The sequence below is a fragment of the Argopecten irradians genome, chromosome 8 (assembly GCF_041381155.1).
Source record: "Argopecten irradians isolate NY chromosome 8, Ai_NY, whole genome shotgun sequence".
Taxonomy (NCBI): domain Eukaryota; kingdom Metazoa; phylum Mollusca; class Bivalvia; order Pectinida; family Pectinidae; genus Argopecten; species Argopecten irradians.
Window position 1 is genome coordinate 13,675,791 of NC_091141.1, and position 19,598 is coordinate 13,695,388.

General features: G+C 38.7%; 1 protein-coding gene and 1 long non-coding RNA gene across 16 annotated transcripts in view; one reads left to right on the forward strand and one right to left on the reverse strand.

Moving 5' to 3' along the window:
* The first annotated feature begins 821 nt into the window (after window positions 1-821).
* Window positions 822-19,598, forward strand: part of LOC138329432 (twitchin-like) — a 145,294-nt gene continuing 126,517 nt past the window's right edge. For 11 of the 15 annotated variants that reach the window (XM_069276432.1, XM_069276428.1, XM_069276437.1 and 8 more), the window contains exon 1: window positions 823-971. The gene's annotated coding sequence lies outside the window, so the exon portion shown is untranslated. Of the gene's footprint in view, window positions 972-1,419; window positions 1,576-16,504; window positions 16,763-19,598 lie in introns of those variants that run through there. The other 4 variants (XM_069276443.1, XM_069276429.1, XM_069276430.1 and 1 more) reach the window with 4 other exon arrangements.
* Window positions 6,552-18,314, reverse strand: LOC138329437 (uncharacterized). The gene is made up of 2 exons (XR_011209455.1): window positions 17,995-18,314; window positions 6,552-6,904 (listed from the first exon to the last, which is right to left on the reverse strand). It is a non-coding gene; the product is annotated as an uncharacterized lncRNA (long non-coding RNA).

Genomic DNA, 19,598 nt, shown 5'->3' on the forward strand with positions numbered 1-19,598 from the left:
TAGGTAATTAGCGAGTGTGGTTTCGGAAACTGTGTTATAAGCATTTTGTGTCTCTTTGTGACAGCGAAACTCATGAAATAATTGACAAACCAGTCGCACTACTTCTCAAAAACCCATATAAACCAGTTTTTGCTTAACTTAATCAATATCTAAATGTTGACCAATCAGAAGCTAGAAAATGGCAACGATTTCAATGTTAACTTTTTTTTAATTCAAAGACGGTATTATACCTATTAAAATGAATGGTCATTGTTTCCAATAATAAGCTTAAAATGTCAATGAAAGTTGTTTTCGTCCCTTTAAAAATATTGACTTTGTGAATGAAAATACATTATGAATACCACTGTCAGAGCATCCCTTGTGGACGTATTTAACTGTAAAAGTATAATGGACATCATTCTGAAAATATTTAATTTCAAAAGAAAGAAAACGTAGGTAGATTATGATAAAAAAATATAGATTAGGACGGAAGCACCAGCATATTTTCGAGGATAATATGTCCACAAGCTCTAGAGAAGTGAGCGTCTAAATGCCTAATAGATTACGTCTGTATCACAAGGCCACATCTTCACTTAAGGGTCACGGTCACTGCATACGAACAAGTATCAAGTATGTATTAGCGATAAAGATAATGAGTTTGACCATGAATCTGGTGTTGTGTTCACCGTCACACCGCTATTGCATCCGTTACGGATACGTTATAATGTAACATCATTAGACATTGATGTTTTGTGTGATTGACAACGATCATCAGTCAATCTATCAGTACATGTGTATAAACCTAATAACAACTTACACGTGCACACAATTACTGAGCAGCATGCGCGTGTTTACCTATGCGGTGTAGCAGAAAGTAGAATACCTAATCAATTTGTTCCGGTGACTCTCTGCAGGTGGTGAAATCTCCCCTTCACACTATACATTCTAGACAACGACAGGTTAGCCATCGCACGGGCTTTTTCGAGAGAAAGGTAGGTAGCTCAATCAAAAACTTAAACTCATATGGAAAGATATCGTTTCAAAACAAGACGATTTGAAATATAAAAGCTATTTATCTACTTCTTTATTCATTTTTTTTCAAAACAATATATTTTAGATTGTTCGTTCTTACAAAAAAATAACAAAACTAATTTCACACATAATAATGGAGATTTGCTATATAAAAACGCACATTTCTTTGAAGAAACGTAAATAAAAGGCTGATAATTATCAGTTATACGATGTTATGTATGATAGAAGCAGAATAGCAGACGATTCCCGTAGCGCGCGTGAGGATCCCCCACTCCCGCTGAACGCGGCACAGCCATTGGCTGGAGGGGATCTTTATTTGGGAAGTATCGGTGATGCACCGGGGGATTTCACGTGAGCGCTGCCGTTACCCAGCTGTTACATATAAGGGTAGTGGTTCTGCGATATTAGATTTCTTCGCCTCACCAGATTGTTCGCATATTTGCAATATCTGCCTTTGGAAAGCCGATGGCTGCCTGTAGTCGGTTGTAGTCTTGGCCGACTGTAGTTGTGTTGTACTATTTGGGTTCCTTTTAGTGTATGGGATTAGAGAATCGTCGTAGTTAGGTAAGTAAACTAAATTCGCCTATACAGCGATTTTATTCTGATATTCAAGCATTATTTTCTTCAAAATCTGGTCAAATTGGCGAAAATCTGACCTGTTCCGGTACAGCCTTGTGAACAGGAAGCTGGTGTGTCGTCTGCTCGTGGTACCTAGTAACGAGCCAAGCGGCAGCTGGACTTGATCATGGCGCGATGATAAACATATCTGGATAAAAATTATTAGATAATGATACAGCATTTTGACATTTATGATTTTATCGCAAATACTGTTTACGTCCTCTATTTACATTTATCACCGATTATGTAAATCTTTGTAAACGTACGTCATCTTGGATTATATAATAACAAAATGCTTTGAGAAACATGTCCGGATATTTTCCCTTGAAAATTTTCTAGTTTATCTAGTTTAAAGCGGATAAGGATGCCTATGATTTGATATTTGATAATTTTCTTTCGAAAATTGTTTTTTTATAGTTTTAATGAGAACTATACTTGTTATATGATAACATCGGTTGTGGTGATGTCCTTCTCTACGTCAGCTGTCATGTCACTTCCTCACCGGGTTCAGTATTGAATCCGATAAACAGTTATAGTGATAATATAAACATTGTAAAGAATTTTTAATTTATATGGCACGTATAATTTCCATGAATACTCTAGATATTTTATTTTCCTACTTTTTTGTCCGTCGTTGATTTAATTCATATTTTAGGAATTGTCCATTTTGATTGACTTTGTGATCCGGAAGTGAATCCCAATATAGACTATTATTGCTGTGAGATAACAATTACCTAACGGAAATTCCTTTCGGATACGACTTTTAACTTCCAGTTGTTTGCGCCAACAGATAATTGTTCCTGATAAAACACTAACTTTTCCAATTTGATTGATTAAAAAAGAAAACTTGGGTTAATTTCTTTTTAAAACTTCAAACGCTGTACTTTCGTTTTTCTCAACACATCTCCGCTAACCCCAGTAAATCCTATTTGATCCTCATGACAATGTTGCAACATGTTAACCCAATATAAGATGTTGTAACATGGTAACCCGCTATCATAAGCATAATGCACGATATACAGCAATATGTTGGCATTATATACCACAACATTGCAACACTCTATATATGAGAACACAACCTAGCAAGTGAGTTACGTGTCATAAAAAGTAATGCTTCAATGTTGTGGTTGGTATTGATGCCCCGACCCCTACCTACCCAATCCCACCACCCCTCCTCCCACACATCATCAGTACTGACAGGGTTAGTAGTGCCCCTAATTACAGTTCCATCCTTAGTTAACGTCGATGCCCCCTTCCAGGGCTGGGACTATAGAATAACTGTTTGCCAGCCGAGCGATAGTCTTTTTATGGAGACGGCTGTATGTTGGTATTTATTGTATGTTTTTTCCTCCTCACAAACGTAAGTATAGTAGGACTATCAGGTGTACTAGAGGTCAGGTTCGGTACTATTCTACATTACAAACTACTCACATCCATGCCTAAGTTAATTTCTGGACGATAAAAAGCATTACCAGGAAGATTCACATTAAGTGTGTCGAGTGTGTTGGTTACCGACCATCAAAGGGCATCAAGTTACTACAAGTTGCTCAATACCAACTCCTCCCCAATCCTCAATACCACCCCTCCAAAATCCTCAATACCATCCCTCCCCAATCCTCAATATTACCCCTCCCCAATCCTCAATACCACCCCCCTCCCCAATCCTCAATACCACCCCTCCCCAATCCCCAATACCACCCCTCTCCAATCCCCAATACCACCCCTCCTCAATCCCCAATACCACCCCCTCCCCAATCCTCAATACCACCCCTCCCCAATCCTCAATACCACCCCTCCCCAATCCTCAATACCACCCTCCCCAATCCTTAACACCACCCCCTCCTTAATCGGCAATACCACCCCTCCTAAACTCTCAATACCACCCCTCCCCAATCCTCAATACCACCCCTCCCCAATCCTTAATACCACCCCTCCCCATCCTCAATATTACCCCTCCCCAATCCTCAACACCATCCCTCCCCAATCTTCAATACCACCCCCTCCTCAATCCTCAATACCATCCCTCCCCAATCCTCAATACCACCCCTCCTCAATCCTCAATACCATCCCTCCCCAATCTTCAATACCACCCCTCCCCAATCCTCAATACCACCCCTCCCCAATCCTCAATACCACCCCTCCCCAATCCTCAATACCACCCCCTCCCCAATCCTCAATACCACCCCTCCCCAATCCTCAATACCACCCCTCCCCCCTCCCCAATCCTCAATATACCACCCCCCCCTTATCCTCAAACTCACCAATATTCCCACCCCAATACCACCCTCCCCCAATCCCTCAATACCACCCCCCCAATCCCTACCACCCCTCCCCAATCCTCAATACCACCCCTCCTCTATCCACCTCCGATCTGTAGTATCATTCCTCCTAATACCGCCCTCTGCAATTTCCTCATTCTCCCCAGTCTATTGTCTATATCTTATAATACCTCTCCTCGCCGACCTGTAGTATAATTCCTCCTCAATCACTCTCCTCTCTAACCTGTAATAAATTCCCCCTCAATACCACTCTTCCCCAACCTGTAGTATAATTCACCCCAATACCACCCCTCCCCAACCTGAGTATAATTCCCCCTCAATACCACCCCTCCACGACCTGTAGTATAATTTCCCCCTCAATTCCACCTCTCCCCAACCTGTAGTGTAAGTCCCCCGAATACCACTCCTCCCCAGTCTAATCCTCCTCAATACAACCCCTCCTCAACCTGTAGTATAAGTCCCCCGAATACCACTCCTCCCCAGTCTAATCCTCCTCAATACAACCCCTCCTCAACCTGTTGTATAATTCCCCTCAATAACTCCCCTTTCTATTTTGTAGTATAATTCCCACTCAATACCACCCTTCCCCAACCAGTAATATAATTCCCTCCCAATACCACCTCTCCCGAACCAGTAGTATAATTCCCACTCAATACCATCCCTCCCTGACTCACATTATACCCTCTCCCCAACCTGAGTATAATTCCCCCTCCATACCACCCCTTCCCAACCTGTAGTATAATTCCTCCTCAATCACTCTCCTCTCTAACCTGTAATACAAACCCTTTTCTAACCTGTTACCAAATGCTTGCAATATAACCAATGACAATGACATGTTTTTATTTTCAATCATGCTCCATTTGAAGTAATGTATATCAGATATATATATATATATATATATATATATACATTATTCTGACAATGCTAAATTGTTGACTGAATAGATCGTTAGTTTTGGGGTTTACAGCGTAGACAGGGGAATTGGCAATTAGAACACTGCTGTTAATACTGCTGGATTTATATACTGCTGGATTTATTAGAATCGGTCAAATATATTTCAATTTGTCGATGACCCTTGAAATTAAACCACAAACCTGTATATATTATTAGATATTGACGTCAGGTATATACAAATAATTAAAAAATCTACAATATCCGACCGTACTGAAAAATTGCGGATCCGAGATGGTAGGCTATTACCAACAGAACTAACACTGAACCACCGTTCCAAAGGTTTCAAGGCCATAGTTGCTCGTTGTACCTACGTATAGTCGAAGATGAGTCGACAAACAGATTCTCTCTTTCCTGATCACATCAGCAGTTTCTTGCTGGTACAGTCCCAAAAATGCCAGGAAGCCATTAGCTAGACCAATGACTTACTTACATTAGTAGCCCATGCTTCTGTAGACTAACAGTCAGTTTCTATTACTATCGTTATACGTATAAACACGGCGGTACTGTATTACAACTACTGGCCTCAGTCAGTTTGCATTAGCAACTTTGTACCATAGACATGTAGTCAGTTCATATGAATAGTTCATATAACTACTGTCACTTTACATTAATATCCACATAGTAACTTCTACTTTACTTTGGTATTGTTGTAACTACAGAGTTAATGCCTCTTTACAGAAAGTATTAACACGGATATATTTGTAACCACAGAGTTATCATTCCATTACATAAGTATTACATGAATATATTTGCAACTACAGAATTATCGCCCCTTTACAGAGGTATTACATGAATATATTTGTAATCACAGAGTTATCGCCTCTTTACAGAAAGTATTACACGGGTATATTTGTAACCACAGAGTTATCATTCCATTACATAAGTATTACATGAATATATTTGCAACTTTACAGAGGTATTACATGAATATATTTGCAACTACAGAATTATCGCCCCTTTACACAGGTATTACATGAATATATTTGCAACTACAGAATTATCGCCCCTTTACAGAGGTATCTTTGTAGCTATAGCTACTGCCCCTTCACACATGTGTCTGCAACCACATATTTATTGCCCCTTTGTATAACTATCTTTGTAAAGTCTTCAGACTTAATACCCCTGTACAAAGATATATTTGTAACTACAAAGTTATTGTCCCTTCCCATACCCATCTTTGCTACTACAAAGTTATTGCCCTTTGCATAAGTATCGTAATTTTTTCAGAGTTAATGCCCCTTTAGATAGGTATCTTTGTAAAAGTAAGTCAGATTGTACAGTGACAAGAAGGAAGCCTGACTGTCAAGTCAACTAAAGTCACTGTACTGACTAGTAACAGTGCACTAGTGTTACCGTGGTTACAGACGCGGAAACGGATCTGTCATGGTTACGTTTTGTGACGCACATTAGAGTATCTCTTCACAGCGATGTGGTTCTGTGTTGCAACAAAGCTTCAAAGTAATAAACGTCTGGCAGTATCTGCTGACTTGGCTATATTGTACTAGTCGTCATAATTCGTCAATTCTACCCACCATCATCACCACTATAACAAAGAGACAGCACGAACATACTGCAGTCTTCCAAACACGCACGCACTTCACACACACAACACACTGTATACAGATGAGACCAGACTTAAATGACATAGGTTGTTAATAGGACTTTCTAATCAACCAGCCAACCAACAGCTCTTGTAAATGTCGGTTTATTCCAGTGCTAGATTCAATAAGTTACTACCATTTTTCTCTCCACCTTATTTCATAAACGGCTCGCATGAGTGCGTCCATTACTCGTTATACTGATATCCAATTGGTTTGTTAACACCATTGAATAAAGAGTTATTACCATCTCTTCGACATTAGTCCCGTATGGCCATGGCTAATAATGTCTCCTAGACTCCTTCCTCATATGACCTATGTCACGTCTTCTTGACTATCCTGTTGTCCTGATCATCCGTCCTTGTGACCCTTCTGTGGTCCTTGCTGTTGGCGCCCTGTTTTTCCTCCGATAATCACCATAATCTGTGCGAGGAGGTCCCAATCCTTTTCAAACATAAAAAAACATTATAATATACTCAATTTGAGTGTGCTAAATTGAAACACCAGTAATCTTGGTTGAATAAAATTCGTTGATTTTGACGGCAATCACCACTGACTAAAGATTTCAATATGAATAAAACTTTAAATCTATAACAATCATAAAACGGGCGACACATTCCTGATTGGAACAATGACGGCGGGGTACCGATTACCGGATGCTATTGATATAGTACTTTACGAGTTAATATCTAAATACATAGATAATTTTGGCAATGAACATCATCTCTTATGATACTACTAGTAAGACATTACAGACATACAAGATCTTGCCCCTACCACATTCCTAATCAAGGAGGTAAATACAGAGTCAAGAATTACATTAGAAACATGTAGACAAGAAGTTTCGGTCACTGTTGCTGGGTTTCTGATTTTCTTGTTTCAATTTTTCTGGACTTCCTTGTGACTATGACCATACATCTGTTACATTATTACATGAAAAAAAAACCATAATAGAATCCCAATGTTCGTTGACGTGTTTCAATCTAATTTGGTCCAGGTCATCATCTAAGGATGAAAATAGGAACATTTCGACCCACCATTTCTGTATCATTATCTGAACGGACCAACGATATTCAATAATTCAGCTCCTCAAACAATATCAGTTAAACTCAAGGTTCCCACCCTTTTCTCGGACCAAAATTCAAGGCTTTATAAAGGGATTCAAACAGCATTTCATGTTTTTCAAAGTTTTCCCTATCGTGATTTTTATTTTCAGATTTCCAGACTTTTTTTCCGTTTTCCCGGTAGCGTTAGATCCCTGTCAGGGTTCCCACCCTTTTCTCGGACCAAAATCCATGGCTTTGTTAAGGTATCCAAAAATATTTTATGTTTTTTAAGGTTTTCCCTATCGGGATTTTTATTTTCAAATTTCCCGGCTTTTCCTCGTTTTCCCGGTAGCGTGAAAACCCTGTAAACTCCTCAAACAATATTGGTTTAAACAGTAACAGTAGATATTATAGCGTGCTTGGGTTCATACGGTCATTTATATATTAAATTAATCTGGGAGCCCTGCTGAAAGTACAGTTCTATAAACAGGCACTAGCGTTCATCCTTTTATGAGAAGGGATTTGGCAAGAGAGAGTGTAAAAGTACTCCAATGAAAGTAAAAGATAGTATTGAGAATGTTTTGACATAGGTCTCGAGGTGGGAGTATATACGATAACAAAATTGTTCGGGGTTTAATACCGAAACTTAATTGCTCTGACAGATTTAGGTTTATTGCCAGGTATAAACAAATGTATGTCAGATGTAGAAATAGTATACCAATGTTGGAATCTGTAGATAAGAATCATTCTGACTGGTAGATATCTCTCGTGTTTGTGATTAGTATTGGATGAAATAATAGCACTTTTAAAGTACCGAAGACCTTTTTAAACGCTATAGGAGTCCCAGCCATAGAATAAGCACCTATTTGGGTTTTGTAATCGTGTTATCCTAACAATTATGGGGCATTACTGGCTTTTCTAGAGATGAAATGTTTATGTTTCCCCGAACAGGCTGATGTTTTATAGATGAAGTGTTTATTAGATGGTTGCAGTTTAACGGCACGCGCTGTGCATGGGACCACACCCGAGCAGGTGCGCGCAAGGATCCTTGCTCTCTGCTATTGCCGTTAGTGGTCGTCTACCGGCGTCTCCACGATAGCACGAGATACCATCGGTCAAGGTCGGCCGAGTACCTCTTACTTCCTCCATCCCCTTCCTACATATACGTTTGGGGTTGTATGGGTGTTTACACTTATTCACTTTGGTAGATTCGACAATTTATTTTGTTTGTCAAAAAGTATCTTTGGTCCTGAGACAATCAGTATTATGTTTGTACTACATGTAAATAATCATCAAACAAGTTGATGGATACTAAGTAGTTGAATTCCACGACATTTACTGCTATCAATGTGCGCATAGGAGTAGTTTTTGGAAAATAACCTTCTGCCAAAAGTAGACTACATTGTTTCTTAGGCGTTGCAAATCAACAAAATACGAGAATCTGAAACACAAATTAAGGCTTCCAACGTGTCTTTGAGATCAAAGAACATTTCTGCGCAATCATCAGAGGTCATACCAGACAGTCATAAACATTACATAACAGTACGTGTGTAAATAAGATCAGAAAACATCGGACAAAAGCCACCAGAGGAACAGCTTACAAAAAAAAAACGAAAAAAACCTCTCCCCATTAGAACTTTCGGGAAGACCGACTGTTATGATCATTGGCTAGGTATCAAATAAAAAACATCATTTCTTATTCTTACGTAATACATCCATTTGGCCGGTATTAGCAAATTATTATGATCTTAGTAAACAAACTTACAGCAAATACGAGTATGTATCAACGACTGGCGCAATATCAAACGCGAAAAAAGTTTTAAAAGTGGTCTTATATGTCCACATTTAACGCTGATCTAGAGTCCGTCCACTTTGCAACTGTATAAATCTATGCATTAAATACTTAAAGGCCCACTACCTTTCCGGAGCAAAATTTAAAGGTTTCTTAAAACATTAATAACAAAAGAAAACATATATCGATGGCTTAAGATGAGGTTACAACACCAAACATATGCAAGATTTCCTGTCTAATATACGATAACAGTGGAGATTCATTTCGCTGTTTTGCCGTCTGGCGCAGTGATAGTCAGCTACCGCGCGGCATTTAGGACGACGGCGGGAAACATAAAACGACCCGCGTTATGAAAATTAACATTTTATTTATTTTATTAAACAGTTCTGAAGGTGATGATAAGTGTTCTAGTAAACGTATAGTTAATAACTTCTGCGACTCTACAAAATTATTGATCTCGTTTTACATTCCCATTTAAAAAATTAAAAGCCGTTTCGGAAAGGTAGTGGCCCTTTAAAAGATATACGTGGTTGAAGCGCTATTAAGCAGTACTTTATACTACTCACAATACGTTAAAATGTACTCTCCCGAAATACAAAATCGGGATTCCACACTCATTGGCGACATAATGCATTTCCCGTGTAAGTATGACTGTTCACAAATAATAGTACAGAATGTAAGTCGAGGCCTTTTTTACCTACTGTCTGGGCCATAAAACTAAGTAAATTAAGTGAAGTTTTCATAATTTACACAATGAACATATTCTGGTAGTACAAACACTTACTGTAAATAAATGGAACAAATTTTAAGCATAACTCAAACTACAGGTAATTTACAAAGTCTTTGACACAAGTGTTGGTGACTGCGAAGATGCAGTGGGGCAGAAAGGGCTTTTAGAGGGGCACAAGGTCATTGTTGTGATAGAGGGATAGTGTTGGTGGGTGTGGTGATAGTGTTGTTGATAATGATAGAGATGCTGGATGTACTGAATGTGGTTGTGATGGAAAGTGTGGTGGTAGAGGAAGTGGTGGTGATGGTAGTGGTGATTGCAGTGGTGTTGTTGGTGATGGTGGCGGTACTGATGGTGGAGGAATAGTAGAGGGTGTGATGTTGGGCGAATTGCTGGTTGTACTACCCATCAAGAATGTCGTTAGTAGTGATTGTTGTTGTAGCGGCATCTGTTAATCTTGATGGTTGACTGCTGGTGACTGACGATCGTGTCTCTACGTCCGAGCCAGGACGTCGTCCTTAGTTCTGATCCTGGTGACGTGAAGTGATTATCACCAAACATGAAGGCCATTGGTGGTGTTGAGTATCTCCTACAAAAAGAAGGGGTCCAGGCCGCAATGATTATGGTAGATAATCAACAAAACTACTGTGTAAATACGGTAACAAATACCGACTGCCTCGTTAGTGAATCATGTCATTAACAGATCCAACAACAACCGTTATACTCCAAGTAGTATTGCCTGATTTCATTCTCCCCCTATGTTGCAATCATTTTCATGAAGCATTGCTGCTATTTCATTTGCTTAACATGTTCTATGGTTTGGACGTTTTGTCTCCCCTTTAATTTTGCTTTAATCGTCATACCTCTTTTTAAATTTTGTCTTCCATATATATTCAAGTTTCATCCCAGCATTGATCAATACCTGTGTCTTCGTAATTTGACACCGATTACTATCGAATTATATGTTTTCTTGATTATTTTTTAATTTCAACCTCGTATTTAATGTTTTTTTTTTCTCTCTTCAATATCATTAATATGATGATTTTCTCCCCTTTTCATTACCTCCCCTTTCAAGTCTTTCAACTTCGGTGGGCTGTAGGGATATCTGATAAATACTTCCGGTTTCTTTATGTTGATATCATCTAGTACCCGGTGAATATTATGACGTGGGAAGTATATTGATGTTTAAACCGAGAGTTGACACGAAATAAAAGTCTAAATCTAGTCTGACATTGAACAGCTATACTCATGTTTTTCCTTAATCGTACGATTCTTCCATGTGCGTGTTCTCTAAAACTAACGATCTAGTTGCGTAGTTTTATCAAACTTCCTAGAAGATAGTTCCCCAAAGCGAAATATCAGATAGCTATCAAATGTAACTCAAAAGCTTTTTTAAAAGAAAATCCGGATCCAAGTACCGACTCCGATTTGGTGATTACCGCTACGGAGATAGTAATCCTTAGATATTATCCTAAAACTGAGCTTCCTTTCATGAAGAGCTCGGCAGGATTACATCTTGTTCGTGTTGCATGTCTGTCTACAACCTACCGCCACACAACTGTTGTGATCTGCACACGGTAATTAGCACACCTGCCCGACAGAGGGCGCTTACAAACAACCGCTGAAATGTGCAGCGTGCCAACAAATGATGCCCTTAAAGCCAACAGAGTAGAAAGTGAAAATTGAAAAGAGCAAAAGTGATTTTAATGGTTTTGATAGGTGTTTATCTGGATTGAAGCAAGCTAAAATTTGAAACGTAGATTGATTGAAATGCGTTTTGCTGAAGTCGCGTTATTTGTTCTTGTTACGAAACTTCAACTGCGCGCGTTGTAGCCATTTGTGCTAAATTCAGTTATTCTATCCATGCCTTATAGGTAGATATCTTCTGCACTTGTTGACCTTTGGCGGTTGAAATGATCATAAATAATAGGATTATCAGTCTGTCCACCGTTCGTGTGGCATCTAAGTGATTAAACTAGTTCTTTAGTCGCCCTTTTCTTTAGTATCACTTCCCTCACACCAAATGACGACGTTTACAACATAATATTCCACTCAAAAAGACTACATCGAGTTAAGGACATCCTTCGACTGAATTCGATGTCTCAGCCGACACCTGTTGTTTAGACAGACCATACATGTCTAACTGATTAACCTCAGCCGGGTTAATGTTTATAAATGTAAGTGAGTTTGCTGGGGCACCCCAAGGGGCACTTTGGATATTTATATAGAGCGTGAAGGTAAAGTTACCAAACCGATACAATCGTTGGCGGTAAGACATGTATGACGTAAATTCCCTGGCATGGAGTCGTGCCACATACAGAGGAAATAGTTAACTAGGTGTTGTTAAGTCATCACTTACACGGCCCAGCCTATCAGCACCCGGTGTTGTCTAGGTAAATATTGATGCTAGATATGCTGACACGACAGTTTGTACCGAATGCATTCTGACGCGTGCGTATGCATACGCGTACATCCGATAGGAAACGTTTAAGCAGGATCGAACTTCACATCCTATATGTCAAGTAGTTATACAAGTATATAACCGTTGGCATTAGTTCGTATTTTTTCATAAGTTTATGTATAACGGGGAAAGGATATTATTTCTTGAATATGTCAAAACAAGCACCGGCATCTTCACACTCCTATCCATAGGCATTCAAAAGAAACAAAGCCAAACATAACCAATCGGTTGTCTCAATTCAAGTGGCTCTTTAGGGTTTCATTAAAAGTCATTAAAATTTCAAAATCATTAAAATTTTCAGTTCTGTGTGTTTTTGGTGAAATCATGTTTCTCTTACAGGAAAACACAATCATGCTGAAGTAGAGTTTCAAGAGAACTTCAGACTTCGTGTCAAACCAATAATGACTTGTGCTTTGTGGGTTCATTGAAAAAGGGACACAAACTTTGCAGAAACTCATTGACCCTAAGTTTACTAAACCGCTCATCAGAAGTTGTAATTAAAAAAGTAAAGCGGGACGTGTTGTCATGGTGAAGTGTAATATCAACTGAATGTTTAACTCATTTTAAACACTAATATTAAGTCAATTGTTCAAGCTGTTTTGAATTGCAAGGAGTGATTTATAAGTAAAGTTACCCTCGCATACATTCTCTTCTCACGTATTGCTATGGAAACCATATGAAATTGTCGTTGACAAGATCACGACTACATTGGGGTTAATTTCGCAGGAGGGTATTTGTACAATGTTTGGAGGTCTTTCCCAATCAACTCAAGGTTGCCTGGCTTCGAGTCTCGTGTACTAGAACCATGTTCGGTGGGGCACTCGGAGCTCTATCGAGTTACAAATCCGGAAGTCAGTTGGTTTTACCTGGCAGACATGCAAGACGCGTGATTATATATTCTGGTGCGGGTGCACGTGTGTGTGTGAGAGAGACAGAGTAAACAGCTTGTAATGATGAAAAAAAGGGTATCACATTCTGGTTTTAATTTACTTCTAACGATCTCTATATCAGTATTACAGCACACCGCGCTATGTAAGTAATGATCCTAAAATAACATGCACAATTCGACTGTTCGGTAATGATGCAGAAAAACTCCCCATATAATAGATAGATGGATCGTTGGGTGTATACATACGCAGAAAGGTGCATACTCGTCTTTACAAACGTAGAACAGAAATATAAATTGCATACGATGTACGAGTAACGTTTTAAAACCCACGCACATTGTAGAAAGGTGCGTGCTTGGTTTTAAACATGGCTATAGATAAGTGTATAACTTAATAAAAATGTTGATTTTTGCATGCTGTGTTGAACTTCCACGTGCATTTGGAACTAATTAAGCATTGCAAAATATTACTTTCACTTGTAAAGGTAAAACCTTTAGAACTCACTAAGTTCCTTTGCGTGTGAATTGTTTCCAGAAATAGTTTTAACATTTTAACTATTAAAGATATTCTTCACGAATACTTCACTTTGGTTGATTTATTCCCCATTACAATCACGGAATAGTACAGCACATGCTGACATACGCACGATCAAAGCGTCCACAAGAACTTGACTTTCGTTTGATCAGGAATCTCGGTTAATAAACTACGAAGTTCTCTAAAACACTATTTTTCAGTATTCTTACTCTATTGTTCTTCTAATCACATTTAGAAGTCTTTGTTGTGTTGTATATGTAGCATTGTACCATTGATCAAAACAAAAACTTTTGCAATTTGCAATTAGACCTTTAGGAGTCTTAGCTTAAAAAGGCGACTTTCATTGAAAAATGTCTTTCTCTAAGAATTTGATGTTGAATCATTCCCTTTAGCTGAAAACGATTTTGACAATGGCACAAAGACATATACATTACCAAAATTAACTGTCAACAACATCTTATTGGTCAATCCTATTACCGACTCTTATCGCCTACGATTCCGATAATAGAAATTTTATTTGTTACAGAGATGCTCTGGTCGACGAACAGATGTTTTGATTGATGAATGTTGTCTATCAAAGACCTGTCACACACCATGGTGTCTTACGATTAAGTGCGCAGATCTTGATAGGGGTGTACCATATTTTCTATTAGAAATGTGTTGAGTATTGCGACCCCCATCCTCGATACCCCAGGGGTTCCGATCACTTACGATCTCTACACCCCTGGACTATCTCATAGTGAAATTGAAGGCAGCTCAGCTAAAAATGTTTGACCAATCACTGGCTAGCAAACATTTCCTTTGAAGATTACAGAGAGAGCGACGCCTAACATCAAAGCCACACAGTCAACCATAGTGTACCGTTATACGGCTCTTTTGATGTACATCAAAGGACTAAATTACCTGTTCTACTCTGTTGGCTCCAGTTTCACTATGAGATAGTCCAGGGGTGTAGAGATCGTAAGTGATCGAAACCCCTGGGATATCGAGGATGTGCGACCCCATACATGGCTTTCTTTTTTCTAGCCGTTTGTTCTGGAATGTGCTTTAGGCTTTGATGTTTGTTTTTTCAGCATTTTTTTTTTTTTGCGTAATATCGTCTTTTTGTGTAGCCATATGTTCCAATAATTTGTCAAGTCACTGTTATATTCTGCGTCGGAATAATGTTAGACTAGAAGTAACATCACATGCATTCTTTTACCGTGTGTTTCCGCAAATACAAATAAAATACGATTAAGACCATCGAATTTGTCTACTTATCTGAAGAAATGTTTTCTGGATATCTTAATTCGACCTATTCGGCTGAAAATAAAAAATACTCAAGGACAATACCGCCCACCTAGGTCAAATGGTTTGCTTGGGAGTTCAGTGTATGGACGTGGAGTGATGCATGGTAAGAGGGACTAGAGGTTGAGAATAGAAGTTGACGTAATGGATTGGAAGTTTACGAAAGAATACATGTTTGGCTTGTGGGGCTGTGTTATAGACTTAGGGAATGCTTGGTCAGCGGAACTGAAGGTTGGAAATAGATGTTTGGTGGTGTGAAGGGTTGTCGAATGGGATGCAAGGATACTTGGAGCATGAACTAAGGACGATAAATTGTGTTAGTATTTAAGATACCTTTGCTGGTGTTTAATTGACAATGTTTGTCACATAAAAGAGTATGATATAAAATGGCGTATTCTATGTACAAATGACATAGGAGGTTTATGTATGATCACATCCTTGCAAGCAATATACTGTAGGAACATGAGGCAAACATCACACAACATATGTAAGGAGGAAATGCATCTTTCAAGGCCACTAGGTTGCTCTCATTAAAGTAAGTTTCCGTCGATCGTCAATACCACTTAGTACTTCATCAAATTAACGGCTAACTGATGCCTTGCTATTGCTGTATATGTTAGTGTGGTTAAGCGTAGACGTATCACTCAATGGTTCTTCAATTTAATGGAAGGCATCTGGAACTCCATCGGATTTATTCCTGTTCATTCCGGGTAACACTCGAGTCTCCCGCATTATTCCGCAATCTCAACCATCTGATGGTAAAGATTGCTTTAGGAACTTCCTGAGGAATGGGTCGGTGGTGTGCCTACCTGTTGGACGATTGCCTGTAAGCCTGACAATGAAGGGTAGTGCTGTACGGAAGGATTATTACACGTGCATTACATACTAGGATATGGCCCTACTGAAGGGAATAGGTAGGGAATGCCTGTCGAGGCCGCCGAGTCTATGGCATGACGAATAGCGCGCGTACAAACACGCGAATGACAACTGTGTATGGAGCAGGGGGTACATTTACACGTGCAGATGAATATTTACGCTTGTAGATATATTTACACGTGCATGTATATTTATACGTGGATCTGCGTCACATAAAAACACATACCTGCTCGTCTTTCTCTTTATTACACAACACCAAGAAGTTATTGCATATTATTTATCGCGCATCATGCATTTTTTGTTTTGTGATAGGATAGTTGTACATTTTTATTGGCCGAGTAAGAGTTGTAAGCTAATCTCACTGAATCTTGGGAGTGTACATAGTATGATAATGATATACGTCTATGTCCATTAGATTATTTCAGGTATAGCACATGACTTCTGCGCTACTAATGTTTGTTATGCGTCAAAATATACAGTAATACACATGGCGCGGAATCAATTCCATTATTACTTTGTTTTAACTGTTAATAAGCCAATAAAGCAGGAAACAACACACAGCAGGATATAACGAAGCTTCAGTTAAGGTTAGTATACAGAGAACAAGTGAGAAGTCAAGAAGTCACCACAACACAGAGGAAGAGGAGACAGGGGATATAACACGGTTCAGACACTGAATTCCATAGCAGGTAAACGGGCTTAACGTCATGTAAAGTGATCCAGGTATTGGCATTCGTGAAGAAGTTAAGTTTGCATCATTCGGATAATGACATACTGGAAGAAGTAGGTCTTACATCGTCATTTGGACATTGGAATATGTTAAGATAATAAGGCTTGCTTTCGTGATTCATATTGCAATATGGAACAAACAGACATTGACATTGATGTCTCGTTGTCATCTTCTCTGCTTTCTTTTAACCAATCTCGATTTCCTAAATCGTTTATAACCCCCACATGATGGCTAGCACTAGGCAATATTTGATATCGACAGAGAAGGTATTAACTATAGAAGTCAAACCGTAACCTTAGAATATTGACGGAGTCATCGTTGGTTTTTTTCTGATACCTTCATCCACAAAATGCGAAAACTATTTCATATATAGGTGTGGTATACTTAATCAACATAATGTGAATATGTCGTAATACGATACTTTAAAACATCGGTAAATACGTCACGTGTGGAGAAAACTTGAGCTGTTATCATTTCTCAAAAGTCAGATGGTATTGTATATGAGATATCCGATCTCGTAATGTGCCGGATGACAGCTTGCACATGTTGATTATTTTTGATAAACTTTAAATGTATTTTCTGATATTTCATTCCTTAGCACGAGTTCCATTGATAAATGGAATGTTATGAAGGATGAATTATCCCGAGGGGCAGGGATCGGAATCAGACATCGCGGTAAGGTGTATAGTGCACGGTGCCAGTCATACATCTTACGCTGAACGTACTACTGTTTTTGAACAGACTACGATTGAAAACATAAATATGTATTTCTTTTTACTCTGCCTCTGAAGTAGTTTCATCCAATGATATCTAAGAATTATGAAGTTAAGAAATAAATGAATGATCATCACTATGCAGGACATAACTGCATATGTAGTCCTACTTTCTGTAGAAAAGTGTTCACCAAATACTAATTGTAGAATTACTGCGTTATAGAAGGCAAAGGGATTTCATGAGCAAAGGTAGTCAATTCAAATAGTAACTTTAATTATCCTATTATAAGGAATGCCACTCGATTGTACTACAGTAAACGTATAAAATGAATTTCTTGTTATCATGTATCTATATCGGTGCCAATAAATTTTAATTTGTACCAAAAAAAATCAATTTATAATGTGCGATGTGTGAACAATAATCTAGACTTTAACGTCAAGACAAAAGTTACAAGGCCTAATTTTACTTTTTACATACTTTGATATTTAGAGACATGATCTGTCTACTCTAGTAGTTTCCTCCTTTTGGTAGTCCATCTTAAAAAAAAAACAAGAGCATCACTTAGAAAGACGAGCGCATTCCCGCGTGTAATTGATTACACGCAGCACGTGCCGGAGGCAGCCATTGGTAGTGGTTACTGAGTTCTGAAGGAGCGGATTATCTAACGTATAACGACATTAGGGCTCCCTCTCTATAGACAGTGCATCTGTTACTGTGTCTAGTACACACTGTAGACTCAGTTAGGTTTTCTTTGATAGACGGTTTCAAAGATGATCTACAAATTGGCGTGAAAAACGACCTGCTGTATGTTGGGGTTATACTAATTACCGTGCTATGGTCGGTGCTATATATAATAAATACCTTTTAAATGGATACACATACACAACAACCGATTTCTGGAAACAAAAAATCGCGAGTAACAAAACTCTTTTTGTACCTTGTCAAAATTGTTTTGACTTATATCCGTTTTTTACTTAATTTTGTTCAGAGAAATCTTGAGATCTCTAAAGGGCATACAACGCTGATTTGATGGCTCCGTAGATAGTTTTTGCGTAGATCTGTATCTAAATAATTATAGAAACATGCTACACTAATACAACCCAGGTGTTCCTTGATCACTACCGGCCCGCATCTCCCCGTGATATAATTCGCTCGTTAAATAATTGAAGTGTTGTACATATGGAAATATGTAAAACATTGACAAACGACTGGATGGTTGAGATGATTGATACGAGAGACTCCTAGACCTTTTTCTTCAATACCCCTCCCCTCCTTTATACAACCATGTGCTATCATTGAGATACCTGGGTGTAACAGCAGGGACCGCTTTGATACAAGTATGTCTTCTGTTTGATATGGGAGTATAGTGCACTAGACAACCACATACATTCACATACATTCACTATCAACTTTATGGTACCTATAACTGTTCATTTTTTTCTGCAAAGGGATTGCATGATATTAATGAACTAGAAAAACCACATTTATGTATGGCATGCCTCTTGTTGCTTTGTTTACTATTAAGTATATATAAATGTTCATACAAATTACCTGAGTTTAGCAGCTGTAACGTCTGTAATGGGGTAACATGGTATTGGTTCACAAAACAATTACATATTTAAAGTCATGACACAAAGACACACCGCCTTTCGTCCGGAAGCTCGTTCTATTACACACGCAATATAGAAAAGCTAGCGGAAAACTGATCTCATCAATTAAATGGTGTTCGCATCCCTAAAGCTGTTGCACACATGCATTCAAAACGCATCCCGCCTACCTACATCGGAATGTACACACTGAAAGTATTTTTCAGTGATAAAAGCATATGAAAACTTCGTGTGGTTTGAGTCAACAAGCTTAGTTTACAAGTATACTTTGATAGACTCGCAGGAGGTACCGTCGTAAACAGACCTCCAAGGGACTATACACACCGTGCGGGTCTCGGCTGCAGCAGATCCATCAGTTAAAACGGATTCAAGCCAATTCCAAAGGATTGAGTTTCAAGGAATATGGGATTATATGGCATAGACATTTGTCGAGACCCCTGATAGGACCAATATCATATATATTAAGTAAAACGA